Raw genomic sequence first — 14,192 nt, 5'->3', positions numbered from 1 at the left:
AATTTCAGATGAAGATAAGTGCATTAGTTTGTTGTGTTCTCTACCAGATTTGTGGGATAGTCTGGTTATTGCAATAGGTAGAAATGCAATTGCCTTGCAGTTTGATGAAATAGTCTCATCCTTGCTGACGAAGGAGATGAGACGGAAAAATATGGAGAGCTAGAATGGTGACGCCTTGTCTGTATGAGGACAGTCCTAGAACAGAAACAAAAATAAGTCAACAAGTGGGATATCTAAATCTCCAGGAAAACCTGTAAAGGTGGTGTGCTGGAAATGATGAAAGGAGGGCACTACAAAAGGGACTGTAAATCTAAAACCCCTGATAAAGGAAAGGGATCTGATGATGCTGCTTCCGTAGAGGTGAAAACCACCTCAGATGAAGGTGGGACTGGGGATGTGTACTTGGCTTCTTCAAGTACACATGTAGATCATGAGGCATGGTTGATTGACTTAGGTGCATCCTTTCACTTCACTCCCCATAGAGAGTGGTTATGCAAGTATGATAAATATGATGGTGGTGATGTCTTCTTAGGGGATGATAGGAAGGCTAGAATCGTTGGTCGCGGAAAAGTAAAGTTTAAGTTGCAAGGTGGAAGGGTTAGAACACTTCCGGGTATTTTGCATATTCCTGCATTAGCCAGAAATCTGATTTCTGTAAGCAAGCTGGATGATGCAGGTGCAAAAGCAGTGTTCGAGAAAGATACCTGCAAGATGGTTCGGGGAGCACTGGTATTGATGCGGGGAGTTCGGATTGGAACTCTGTACAAGCTGCAAGGTAGCACTGTTGTTGATGGGTGCAACAGTTCTGTGGTTCCTGAAAGTGGAGCAAAAAATCTAGTGGCCTCTGGAGAGAAGACCATGCTGTGGCATCAAAGGCTTGGACATATTGGAGAGAAGGGCCTTCAAATACTTCATGGTAAAGGTATGGTAGAAGGTATGAGTAATAGCTCTCTGGACTTTGATTTCTGTGAAAATTGTGTATATGGGAAGCAGAATCGGGTGAGTTTTCCCTCTGGTGGCAAGAGGGCGAAACATATATTAGAGCTTGTGCACAGTGATGTGTTTGGACCTGTGAAGGTTCCATCACTGGGTAAGTCTGTGTACTATGTATCATTTATAGATGACTTCTCAAGGAATACAAGGATATATTTTCTTAAGAAGAAATCTGAAGTCTTTGACAGGTTTAAAGAATTGAAGGCTTTGGTGGAAAACCAGACAGAGAAGAAGATAGAGGTGTTGAGGACAGATAATGGTGGAGAGTTTTGCAGTAAGGAATTTGAAGAATTCTGTAAGAAGCGTGGTATAGCACGACAGAAGACTACTCCATATACACCTCAGCAAAATGGAGTTGTAGAAAGAATGAACAAGACGTTGATGGAGAGGGCAAGAAGCATGCTCAGTGGTGCCAGGTTAGGACAGGAATTCTGGGCAGAGGCGGTGGAGATAACATGTTACCTGGTCAATAGATCACGTTCATTAGCGTTGGAGAATAAGACTCCACAAGAGATATGGACTGGTAAGAAACCCTCTCTATCACATCTGAGGGTATTTGGATGTGATTCATATGTACATGTTCCAAAGGAGAAACAAAGCAAATTGGATAGTAAATCTAAAAAGTGCATCTTTATTGGGTATAAGGATGGTTTAAAGGGTTATAAGCTTTGGAACCCAGCAACAAGGAAGGTTGTGTATAGCCGAGATGTGGTGTTCAGAGAGGTGAAAGATGTTATTAAACATGATGTCCAACCAAAGGAACCTGAGAAGATAGAGTTTGAGCTAAGGAAGGAAAAATCAGACTCTACAGCAGAGGAAGAATCAGAAGATGAAGAGCCACAAACTCCGGGTGTAAGAAGATCAGTTCGAGAAAGAAGGCAACCAGAAAGGTATAGTCCATTTGCTTTCTGTTCAAATTTTGCTTTAACCTAGAACTGTGAAGGAAGCAATAGATTCAGAGGATGGAAAACTCTAAAAAGAGGTCATGGTTGATGAAATGGCATCTTTGCACAAAAATGAGGCTTGGGATCTGGTGGAGTTGCCGGCTGGAAGGAAGCCCATTGGCAGCAAATGGGTGTTCAAGAAGAAGACAAATGTAGAAGGAAAGGTGGAGAAATACAAAGCTCGGTTGGTAGAAAAAGGTTATTCCTAGGTGTCGGGAATTGATTTTGGTGATATTTTTTCTCCTGTTGCCAAGGTAACTTCTATTAGATTACTTTTATCTGTTGCTGCTGCTTTTGATTTTGAGGTAGAACAGATGGATGTGAAGACAACGTTTCTTCACGGGGATCTGGAAGAGGAGATCTACATGAAGCAACCTGGAGGCTTTGCTGTGAAGGATAAGAAAGAACTGGTATGCAAGTTAAAGAAGTCTTTGTATGGGTTAAAATAGTCACCAAGGATGTGGTATCAGAAATTTGATACATTTATACGGGGATTTGGCTTCACCAGAAGCAAAGAAGATCACTGTGTGTATTTTAAATTAATTGGTGACTGTGTTATAAATCTAGTCTTGTATGTGGATGATATGTTGCTGGTCGGAAATGACAAAGAAATTATCTAGGATTTGAAGACCCAATTGTCCTCCAAATTTGACATGAAAGATCTTGGTGCTGCAAACTATATTTTGGGCATGGAAACTAAAAGAGACCGGGCAAAGAGGAAGCTCTGGTTAAACCAAAGGAGGTATGTCGAGACAATATTGCAGAGGTTTAATATGCAGGATAGTAAACCAGTGAAGGTTCCTATTCCTCTAGGTGTAAAGTTATCTGCTGAACAGTGTCCCAAGACACAAGAAGAGGAAGAGGATATGTCCCATGTTCCATATGCAAGTGCAGTTGTTAGCCTGATGTATGCAATGGTCTGTGCTAGACCAGACATTGCACATGCAGTGGGATTATTGAGCAGGTTTATGTCAAAACCAGGGAAGGAGCATTGGACATCAGTGAAGCAGGTTTTCTTGTATTTGCGTGGCACTAGTGATTATGGTTTGTGCTTCCAAGGAAGACCAGGATTAGACAGAGTTTTGGATATCCATGGCTTTGTTGATGCAGACTAGGCTGGAGATTAGGATCAGAGAAGATCTACAAGTGGGTATGTGTTTAACCTATTTGGAGGTGCAGTCAGTTGGATGAGTAAGAAACAAACTGTAGTGGCACTATCAACTACAGAGGCAGAATACATGGCAGCCACTCATGCAAGCAAGGAAGCAGTTTGGTTGCAGAGATTGTGTTCAAGTATGGGGTTAGTACAGAGAGCTATAAGGATAGACTGTGATAGCCAAAGTGCAATTTTCTTGGCAAAGAACCCTGCTTATCATTCAAAGACAAAGCACATTGATGTTCAGTATCACTTTGTGAGGGATATGATAGAAGACAAAAAGGTGTTGCTGGTAAAGGTGGACACTTTGAAGAATACTGCAGATGATTGAGAAAATCTGTGAGCTCTGAGAAGTTCTCCTGGTGTAGAGAAACAATGGGCGTTTCAGGGCTGGAAAAATGACTAAGCTCTGCTGTGGCCCCCTGTGGAAAGAAAACAACAAGTGGGAAAATGTTGAGTTGTGTTATATTCTTTCCACGAGTAACCTACGTAGTGAACCGGGGGGTTAGAGGGGAGGCGGAGCCCCCCCTTCATTGCACCAATTGCACAGCGGGGGGGTCATAGGGGGGTTTGAGGGGGGCGGGTAGCTCCCCTCTAAAGGGTCCAGGGCAGTGCCCCAAGAATTTTTTTTTTGGACCCTAAATTACGTTGGGCGAACCTACCTATGGTTTTCGGTCCATGGTATTGGATGCTTCGACATGTATAAATATGTATTGTAACATTGAAAGGAACATAATGAAAAATCAAGCTGGTAGTCCCGGTTTTGGGATCTATGGGAAAATCTCTGTGTATATGTGTTTTATGTGTTACGCTCTCGCATTGTTTATTTTCTGTATTTTAGAATTCGCATGCAGGTAATTTCTGTACGGGGTTAAAACCTACAACAATCGTAATCTATTTTTGTATATGACATAAAATAACATTTTTTTAACCTAAAAAAATATAAAATATCATAATTCCAACTTAGAAACTAATTTTGTCATTTTTATTTACGTTTGGCCATAAATATTCTCTTCTTCATAAACGTAACAAAAAAATAAAAACATTTACATGATGAGAGTAAAAATTCATGAATTTTGTAAACTAAAATATCATTTTAAAATAATTTTGTTTTAAATTTTTTGTTTTTAAATCAAGTTTGCAATACTTCGTAGTAATTTTTGAAATTTTCCGTGCATTTGCTTCTTTGCAATAATTCTCCAAGCTTTTAAACGTAAATTCACATTGTTTTGAGGCAATTTTTGAAACTTTACATGCATTTATTTTTTAAAATAACTATTTTTTTTTTTAAATGATGTGTTGATTTTTAAATCCCCATGTGTGAAATGTTTGAATAAACCTTCAAATGTTGCATAGGATATTATTTAGGTGAAAATATTTTTTTTGGGGAGAGATGTAATAGTTTCAACATTAATTTTTAGAACCTTACATGCATTTACTATTATTTTGTACGCATTTACTATTATTTCTTAAAAGAAAAATATTAAATACAAAACAAAATACAAAATGCATGTATATAAAAATAACAACATGTGCATAAATATTTTAGTTTTTCAAGTCTTTAGATAGATATTATCACATCAAATACAATGGGCACATACTATGGATTGCCAATTACTATGGGTCTATAAATATGGTAAATCTATCAATGATGGTATCACTATTATCTTATATATTCTATGATTGGGTCAATATTAACTTAATATCCCCCTTCAAACTTGATTTGAGATGTTAACTTACTTATATTTACTTAAAATTGACATTTGATTTACTAATAAATTCCACTTCATCACCAAAATGAGGAATCCATAGTCTACCAACCACATTAGTAATGGGGTGATTTCACCCCATATATGGTATTTTGCAATATGTAGTTTTGACACTTTCCCATCAAATTAGGAATCCATCTAAAAGGACACGCTTCTTTCATTTCTATTTAGAAATAATGGCTATTAACAACAAAGGGAGGAAAATTGGGACAAACGAATTATCTAATGAAACGTGTCTTTCTTAGTTTTATGGGTCTATTTCTTAATGTGTAGAAGTTATTCTTGGAATAAAACATATTTCTCTTAATCACCTAAGTCTGCATCTAGATTTGCATCGAAGAAATTTTCAATAGGAATATGCATGTCTAAATAGGTCTTATTGCCATGTGCCCATTTACATGTAATAAAATCTAACTTTCTTAGTTTTATGGGTCTATTTCTTAATGTGTAGAAGTTATTCTTGGAATAAAACATATTTCTCTTAATCACCTAAGTCTGCATCTAGATTTGCATCGAAGAAATTTTCAATAGGAATATGCATGTCTAAATAGGTCTTATTGCCATGTGCCCATTTACATGTAATAAAATCTAACTTTCTTAGTTTTATGGGTCTATTTCTTAATGTGTAGAAGTTATTCTTGGAATAAAACATATTTCTCTTAATCACCTAAGTCTGCATCTAGATTTGCATCGAAGAAATTTTCAATAGGAATATGCATGTCTAAATAGGTCTTATTGCCATGTGCCCATTTACATGTAATAAAATCTAACTACATAAGAAATGATTACAACCATATGATAGAGAAAATGATGCTTGAATCATTTGCTTGCTTCTTTTCCCACATTCCTCTCTACTCCAAATATAGTGAACAATATCAAGCACTCTTCAGCGTAGTACTTATTTGGATGGTGTTCCACATACAGTGAAACAAATCGAGCAGGTTCAAATTAGCCCATGCATGCCACATTTTAATTCTTGGGAGAAAAATATTAAACACAACACAAAATGCATGAACATAACGATACCAACAATCACATAAAGCTAATATTTAACTTGGAAACTTTACTCACATCATACCACTTTCATGGAAGAGTTAAGATTAACCCATGCACCACGTGTTAATTTTGGGGGAGAAAAATATTAACACAAAATCCACATGCATAAAAATACCAACCATTACATATTTGAGATATTTACCATGGAAACCCCTAATTTAAAACTAACACTCAAGATATGTTTTTATTGACATTGTCCAAGCTAGCCAAATACCACAATATAGTTATTCAAGCTTTTAAATAGGGTTCATCACATCAAATACCATGGCCAAGTACCATGAATTACCAAATACCATGGGTCCATAAACCAACAAAGGTAAACCCATCAGTAATCAGATTAAGGTTATCTTGTCAATATTAATCCAACATTTACTTTTTTACTGTAATTTTCCAAACTTTTATGAAGATTTTTAAAAACATAGTATGTAAAATATTTAATCAATTCCTCAAAGTTTACATTATTTTTTAATACTTCTAACATTATGTGATTGATATTTAATACACATATTAATTGCGTGAAGAGGTACTCTCCAAACTAGTATGCAAGGGATGTTGTAATGTCATGCCCTGTAAACATTTTGATGTGTAATGTAATTATGTGATAAAGGAAATAACTTGCCTAACTGTGACTCTGCACCATCAGATCCATTGTTGTAAACATTTTGATGTGTAATGTAATTATGTGATAAAGCGTTCCTGGGAAATAACTTGCCTAACTGTGACTCTGCACCATCAGATCCATTGTTATACGATTGCACAATATTCTGTCATTGGATTGGTTCCTATCACTTTTGGTTGCTGCGCTATCAATCAAAACGTTAGAGAAATTGTGTGTTGCCTTTTTAAGGCTTTTCTCTATTGTAGTTGAGAATAACCGATAGTCAATGCCAGGTAGCGATGATGTCTTCTTCGCTGTCTGTTTTGGAACCGATAATGAAGTAGAGGATAACCAAGTGTCGATCCAAGTGATTGAATATGACCTGACGCAACAAGAAACTATACTTCATGCTTGAAGTCCCAATACCATAATAATTTAGAGGTCTTCTGTCGTCAGATTGATTCCTCTGATAGTTAGGTAGTAACGATGTCTTCTTGGCTATCTGTTTTGGAACGATAATGAAGTAGACAATAATCAGGTGTCCATCCAAGTGATTGAATATGAGCTAGTGCAATAAGAAACTACACTTCGTGGCACGTGCTTGAAGCCTCAGTACCATAATCATTTGGAGATTCAGCTTCTGAAAGGGCATCGGAAGATCGGAAAATCAGGAGAATGCCCTACCAACCAATATGGGTTCATGTTTTATAGTTCCCACCATAATCATATGGATATTTGGTCGCAGAAAGGGCATCAAAAGATGGGCGAATCAGGAGAATGCCATATGAACCAATATGGGTTCATATTTTACAGTTTCTACCATAATCATCTGGAGATTCGGCCGCAGAAAGGGCATTTGGAGATGGGTGAAACAGGAGAATGCCATACCAACCAATATGGGTTCACGTTTTACAGTTTCCATGAGTGATATGGTTGAGAACGACATGAACCCATCAGATTCAACAAAATCAACTGAATGACAACACATGTCATCTTTATAGCAGGTGCCATATAACTCCCTCCATGATGGTGAGATTGAGTTTGTATTATTTATTTTAGTGTTATTGAGTTATAGAGAAAAGGTTTTGTAAAGGCTTGCCTTTTTCAGTGTCAAGAAGCATCTAAATTCCTTAGCCTATCGATAAATTGCATGGGATTGTTGGGTTTCAGAGTTGTGAATCCGCCATTATTTCGAAGGAAACCTTGCTCTCGTTATGTAAACTTCCAAGTCTTTTTGTCCCTGTTTTTTTTCCTGCTTGCCTTGTTTCATGTACTCAGTTTGTTTATGATATTCCATTTAGACCCATCCCATAGCAATATTTGAATCTCTAGAAACATCTTTATCTGTGGCTCCTTTATTCAACGCCATCCATTAGTGTGTTGGCTGCAAGTTTGTCTTGGAACAGAGTAGGTTCACAAGTACTAACTCATGACTCATGCATTTCCAAGGGTATTTTCTATTTCAATAATCTCTGTAATAAGAATGTCAAGAAAGACTTCTGTATATTTTCTATTGATTGTCTTGAAGTTTCTTTGTTTATTCAATTGTTGTCCCTGAATGAATCTATTTATCTATTAGTTTTGTTGAAATGGGACCAGACCACATAGTTTGCATTTGGTGCACCTATGTGCAGTTTAGTATATTTTATGTTTATTTTTTACAGCAGCATGTGTTTAAAGTAATCCTAGCAGAAGTTTTGATTAGTGTTTGAGCTCTTATGATCTATAGACTTTAGTTTAGTTTTTAGAGGACTGAATCAGGTTCCCATGATGAGAACTTAAATATGATCTCTGAAAATTACTTGAATAGACCCTGTTTGTCTTGGAACATAGTAGGTTCACCAATACTAACTCATGAATTAAGCATTTCCAAGGATATTTTCTATTTCAATAATATATGTAATAAGAATGTCAAGAAAGACACGTGTATATTCATCCTATGAAATTTTGTATATAGACTACCTTTGAAGTTATGAAAAACATGTTATTCGTGTTTTGCACTCCGCATCCTCTCTGGGTACAATATCAACTAATTATGGTTGGGAAGTCTGCACAACCTATTATAAGAAAACATATGTTAATATAAGAAGATCATAATAAAACTATCTTCGATGCCATATAGGTATCTTGACACCATGGGCATACATATAATATAGGGTTTCTCGACGCTATGGGAAATGTATAAGAAGATCATAATAAAACTATCTTTGATGCCATATAGGTATCTTGACACCATGGGCATACATATAATCTAGGGTTTCTCGAGGCTATGGGAAATGTCTTCTATCCTTTCAAACATGGAAAGGAAAGGGAACTCTTCATAAACAAAGAATTGTAAGAATTTACCTATGAGATGAGGTTCTGATTAGCCATGCATTGATTTAAGTGTTTAGGTATGCAATCAACTAGTAGCTCAAGAAGAACTACTCCAAATGCATAAACATCACTTTACAGTGTCAACTTTCCAGTCTCTCCAATGGAAAAAAATAAATTATGACTGAATAGAGATGCATTATTATGGAATGAGTTACAATAACAAGCCTTTGTTAAAAATAAAAATAAAAAGAATAGCACAGAATCTGAACTTAGTGCCACTTTGCAATGATAGTTACAACATGTAAAACAAATATCAAATTTACACATTAACTGGCTTGGAAAAGATAGAAAAATGCTCCTTTGCCCAACTAGTGATGTTTAGAAACAATGAAAATGGTGCACTATGGGATCAACAAAGATATAAAATGGAGGACAGAAATAGGAAAACAAAACAAAAGCTTCCATCACAAATAGATGGGTTAATCCCCAACATAAGAAGTAAAAGCCAAAGTCCATATCATTAATTTTGCAAAATTCAACATCTATGAAAAAATGTTTAAGTTTGGATAGACAAACTCTTGTCTTTGTGGTCCTTTGATGACCACCTTGAATTTACGTTGGAAACACCACAAAACCACAGCTTGATATTATTAGCCTTTAATATAGTTTTATGGAATTGAATTAGTTATATCTCTCCATGAATGTTAGTTGTTTTACTTTAACTGAAACAACTTGATTTTGCTTTTGGTTGGATTCAGAGGCTTAATTTTGTTTGTTAATATAAGGAGTGTTATAGACTACATAAAATAGTTTTTAGAATATTGAATTAGGCGCCCATGATGAGAACTTAAATATGATCTCTGAAAATTGCTTAAATAGACCCCGTTTGTCTTGGAATAGAGTAGGTTCACCATTACTAACTCATGAATTAAGCATTTCGAAGGGTATTTTTTATTTCAGTAATCTTTGTAATAATAATGTCAAGAAACACTTGTGTATATTCACCCTATGAAATTTTGTATACATGCTACCTTTAAATCAACAAAGAATTATTTCAAAATACAATATAGTGTGGAATTGTATGATAAGTTAAGAAGCAAGCTGACAGATCCCTAATAATATGCCCATTCTATGCTTGTTGGGGTTTAAATCTTCCAAGTTGCCTCAGTTAAATGAGTTTTAAGAAAATTACCGGAATTGGGTTTTGTCTCATTCATAAGAAAATAAAAGATAGCCATAAAACCCACAAGGTCCACACTACAAGTTATTTTAAGTTGTTGATCATTAAGGTGCTCCATTAAATCAAATGCTACTGAAATTCTGTAGAGCATTTTTCCAACTTCATTTTCATTGGGATCCCACAATAATCCAGGAGTTGTAGGGGCTTGGGATCAAATCATAAATAAAGTCGAATAAGTCATGCAGGCTTAGATGAAACTTTAGAAAAGAAATGTTAGTGTTAATGAAACTATGGTGTAAGAAGCCTAATAGAAGATTTTGCGGCATCTTATACAATGAGCATTTTTCAACAAGAACAAACTGGTGGATGTCACCGTAGAAGAAACTACTAAATTGGATTGTGAAATGTATGAATTTTAGAGTGTAGCTTCAGATGTTTTTATTTGGTTAGTTTAGAAAAATTTCGTAGTTAATATCTTCTTTCATTTTGAGCATTACAATCCATTCATCAATTCACTGTGCCTATACAAGATAGTGCGAGACTATCTTTGCAAGGTCTAAATTTAGTTTCTATGCTCAGTTTTTAAGTTCAGCAGCACAAAGTTTCTCCCATGTCATTTTCATGGGGACTAATTTGTACAAAAATCAGAGTCTTTGAATCTCCTCCTAGGTGAACATGCATCATATTGGTGTCAGATGAAACTAAATTGAGCTTGATACGACTAAATTAAAATTTCAACTCGATTTTGACTAGAAAATAAGACAATGAAGCAAGAAAAGCAACACTCAATAAACATTGTGAAATCAAAGAAGAAACTTAAAACTATAATTGAAAACATTAAAGACAATTACCAATGAATCTTGCAGCAAATGCATAAGCTTAGAGTTCCTATTGTTACCAAGCAAACTATCATTACTAATTCTATATAGCCAAAAAAGGAAATATAATAAGTGTTTGGGTCCTATAATATAGGTAATCAAAGTCTCTTTGTCCAGTTATTTATTTTGGGAATCTGCTCGTAAAGTTTAGCCTATAAATTCACTAGGTATTATAGTCCGAATTGTCTTTGTACAAAGGTCTCAAATTGGTCAAGTCATTGAAAAACCATTAGTCTTGATGTGAATTGTAAGGTCCCTAAGGGGTCATCATTAAGGTGTCATAAGTGTCTTGTCACGAGTGAGGTGTCATGAGTCAGTTGTCAATAACCCTTTCCATTGCTAAAGGATGAAACGTCTCTAAGTTATTTTTAATAGTTTTTATTTTAAATAAGATTTAGTTTTATAAAATATATATAATTATAATTTTTATAAAATTATTTATTTAAAATATTAAACTTAATTTCCCCCTTTGAAAAAAGTTGTTTCACTTTACCACTTTTTACAGCTGTCATCCTCTCATCTATATATTATAAGTTCTTACAAAATGAGATAAAGAAAATGAGACTTTTACTATGAAATGAGTTTACGGGTGAAAGATTGAGGTAAAAGGAGGCTGAGTAAAATGAGGTAAAATGAAATTTTACAGAGAAGAGAAATATTGTTTTTGCTATGGTATAAAGAGGAGAAATGCACGGAACATAAAATTTGGATAAATACTTATCCAAAGATTTTACAGGAGTAAAAGGGGAAAGTAAAAGATACTTTACGAACCATGGCCAAACAACAAATGGTTTAAAAAAAACCATGGGAAGGAAATTACTCAATGGTTTTTATAAAATATGTTTATGAATCCCATTTATTCATCACTATATAAATGATGATGGTTTATAAAATTATTTAAAGAAATATTTTGAGATTTTATTTATGAAATTCATTTACAGGTTTAACCAAAATATTTGGAAATATTTATCAAAATATTTTCTTCCCAAATATTTTGCAACAATGATGAAGTATTTAAAAGATGATAAAGTCAAAGACTATGGATAAAAAGGTCAACACATAAGTTTGATTTAACTCCAAAATACAAATAATTGATTCATCAACTAGGTGGAAAACATAAACATGAATGGGATTAGTTTCAGATTTTTGATTCAGAAATAACAGTCAAAGGGACAACTAGTTGATACAAGTGGCAGAGTTAATCAAGTTTGAAAGGGAAACTAACAGGTTTTGTGAAAACAACTTCAACCACTCTATATTTCAAGGTAGAGGATCAAAAATAATGAACCAATTTCGAGATTTGAAAGTTGAAGCTTTTCCAGCAGCTCCAAATTTCCTGTAGTTTTCCAGTGATTGTTTTTATCTTTATTTTATTGTTTGGATTTTTTCCAGAAATATAACTACAGTCAGCAACAAATTTCCTCTAAAGATTCAACAAAACAACCAAATTTGTCCAAAATTCCTGTTTTTTAGTTATGTTTTAGAAATATCTATATCTTTGTTAGATATTATTTTGTAATCATTTTTTTTTGGAATCCAAAGTTAGTTCAATAGAAAGTCAATAAATATTTTGTAATAAGACTTAGAAAGGGTTGGATTATGTATGAAGAAAAGAGCTCTACCTTGATGTAGGTTGTGGATTGTACTCAAAAGTAATCAATTTTTAGAAATACAAAGGCAGTTTTGTTCCAGGATTCTTTTGTCAAACAAATGGTGATGTTCTTTTTCTTAGTTTCCATATGTATTTCCCTTCTGATTATTGCAAGAAGATTAAGAGTTGAATTTATTTAAGTGTACTTTGCTCCGGCTTGTTTTAAACAGTCTTAATGTTTTCCTAATGAGATTAAATATAAAATTCATTTAAATATGCTTTATATTTAATTGGTCATCTACTTTTTCATCTTAGCGACACCACAAATATCTTAAGATCCAAGAGTTTGCCTACCCTTCCTTGTTACAACTACTTTGTCAATTTGTAATTGATTACCCAAAAGTTTATGAATCCATGCCCAATGGAATTTTCCAACATCTTTCAACCAAAATTTTGAAAAACCCACCTCAAACTTCAATATCTAGCCTAAAATCTTGAAAGCAAAAATTAAATCATATAGAGAGAGCCCTCTTTGGAGTTGGAAGGACTAGATCCCAGCTTTAAAAGTGCTTTGCGGTTACTTTTATAGTTTTCTTCTTTAGCCTAGGAAAATTATAGAGTGCTAACATTTTGGCGACCATACTGGGGAATCGAAAGGTTTCATCTTCCCCAGGAAAGATGATCAAGTCTTAGATTTGACTGTTGACGGTGCACAACAGTCAGACACATATGAAGACTGAATCATTCACATAGCGACTCCATTATCAAAGAATCCAGATTGCTGAATGCTCATGGCAACTCCACTAGCTGAAACATTCAGAGCTTAAACAACTCATCCAGTTGCTTTTCAAATAAAATGACAGGGTTTGTGGCAGACCCTATTTCTATTGAAAGTTTCAAAGAATACTGGGATGATTGTGATGATGATCAAATGGAGGAAGATTTCTCCAATTTACTGCTTATTTATTTGAGGGCATGCAAATGTAGCTTTGAAGTTAAAACCAACTTTTTAGAAGAGTTTGCTGACAAACTTGAGAAGGACATTCATATCTTAAATGTTCGAGTTCAGTCTTACAATTTTCAAGATCAAAATCAGTTTTTTGAGGACCTTTTACAGTTGAAACCAGGGTCTGATTTAAACAACACATATGAGCAGTCTCATTTTGACAAACAAATTACAGAACTTCTTGATGATCAACAAATGAAATATGTTTTCTTTGATCCCATAACTGTCTATATGGAGGAATTTTTCATTATAGAGTTCCGATTATGTTTCTACTATGAAAGAAAAGTATACAATCAATTATGTTTCTAATATGAAAGAAAAGTATACAATCAACTATCATTGCACTTACATTTTCTAGTTTCCATTTTGCTGAAATGCAGTTCGGGAATCACATCAAGTATGCAGCTACTTGATTGGTTGTTTTGGCATTTTTCTATTACTTAATTTTTCAGGGGTATAAGCAGCCTAAAGTAGGTAGGAGTGTGAATAAGCTCAACATTCTGAGCATCTTTTTCAGCCGTATTTTTCAAACTTCAGTTTGCAGCAGAGTTTTCAGTTTTCAGTGTACAGTTCAGATTCCAGTTTGAAGAATGGATTTGGTTCAATTTGAGGATTGGAACAGATTACTAGTTGGGTTTCAGTTGCAGTGGTTTCAAGGCAGAGCATGTTGCAGGTTTGGGATCAGCCCAATGGATCAGGCTACTA

This window comes from Pinus tabuliformis, chromosome J (assembly GCF_031772625.1).
Source record: "Pinus tabuliformis cultivar Carrire ecotype Pingquan chromosome J, CPIR1, whole genome shotgun sequence".
In the NCBI taxonomy this organism is placed as follows: domain Eukaryota; kingdom Viridiplantae; phylum Streptophyta; class Pinopsida; order Pinales; family Pinaceae; genus Pinus; species Pinus tabuliformis.
Note: the sequence above shows the minus strand (reverse complement) of the source record.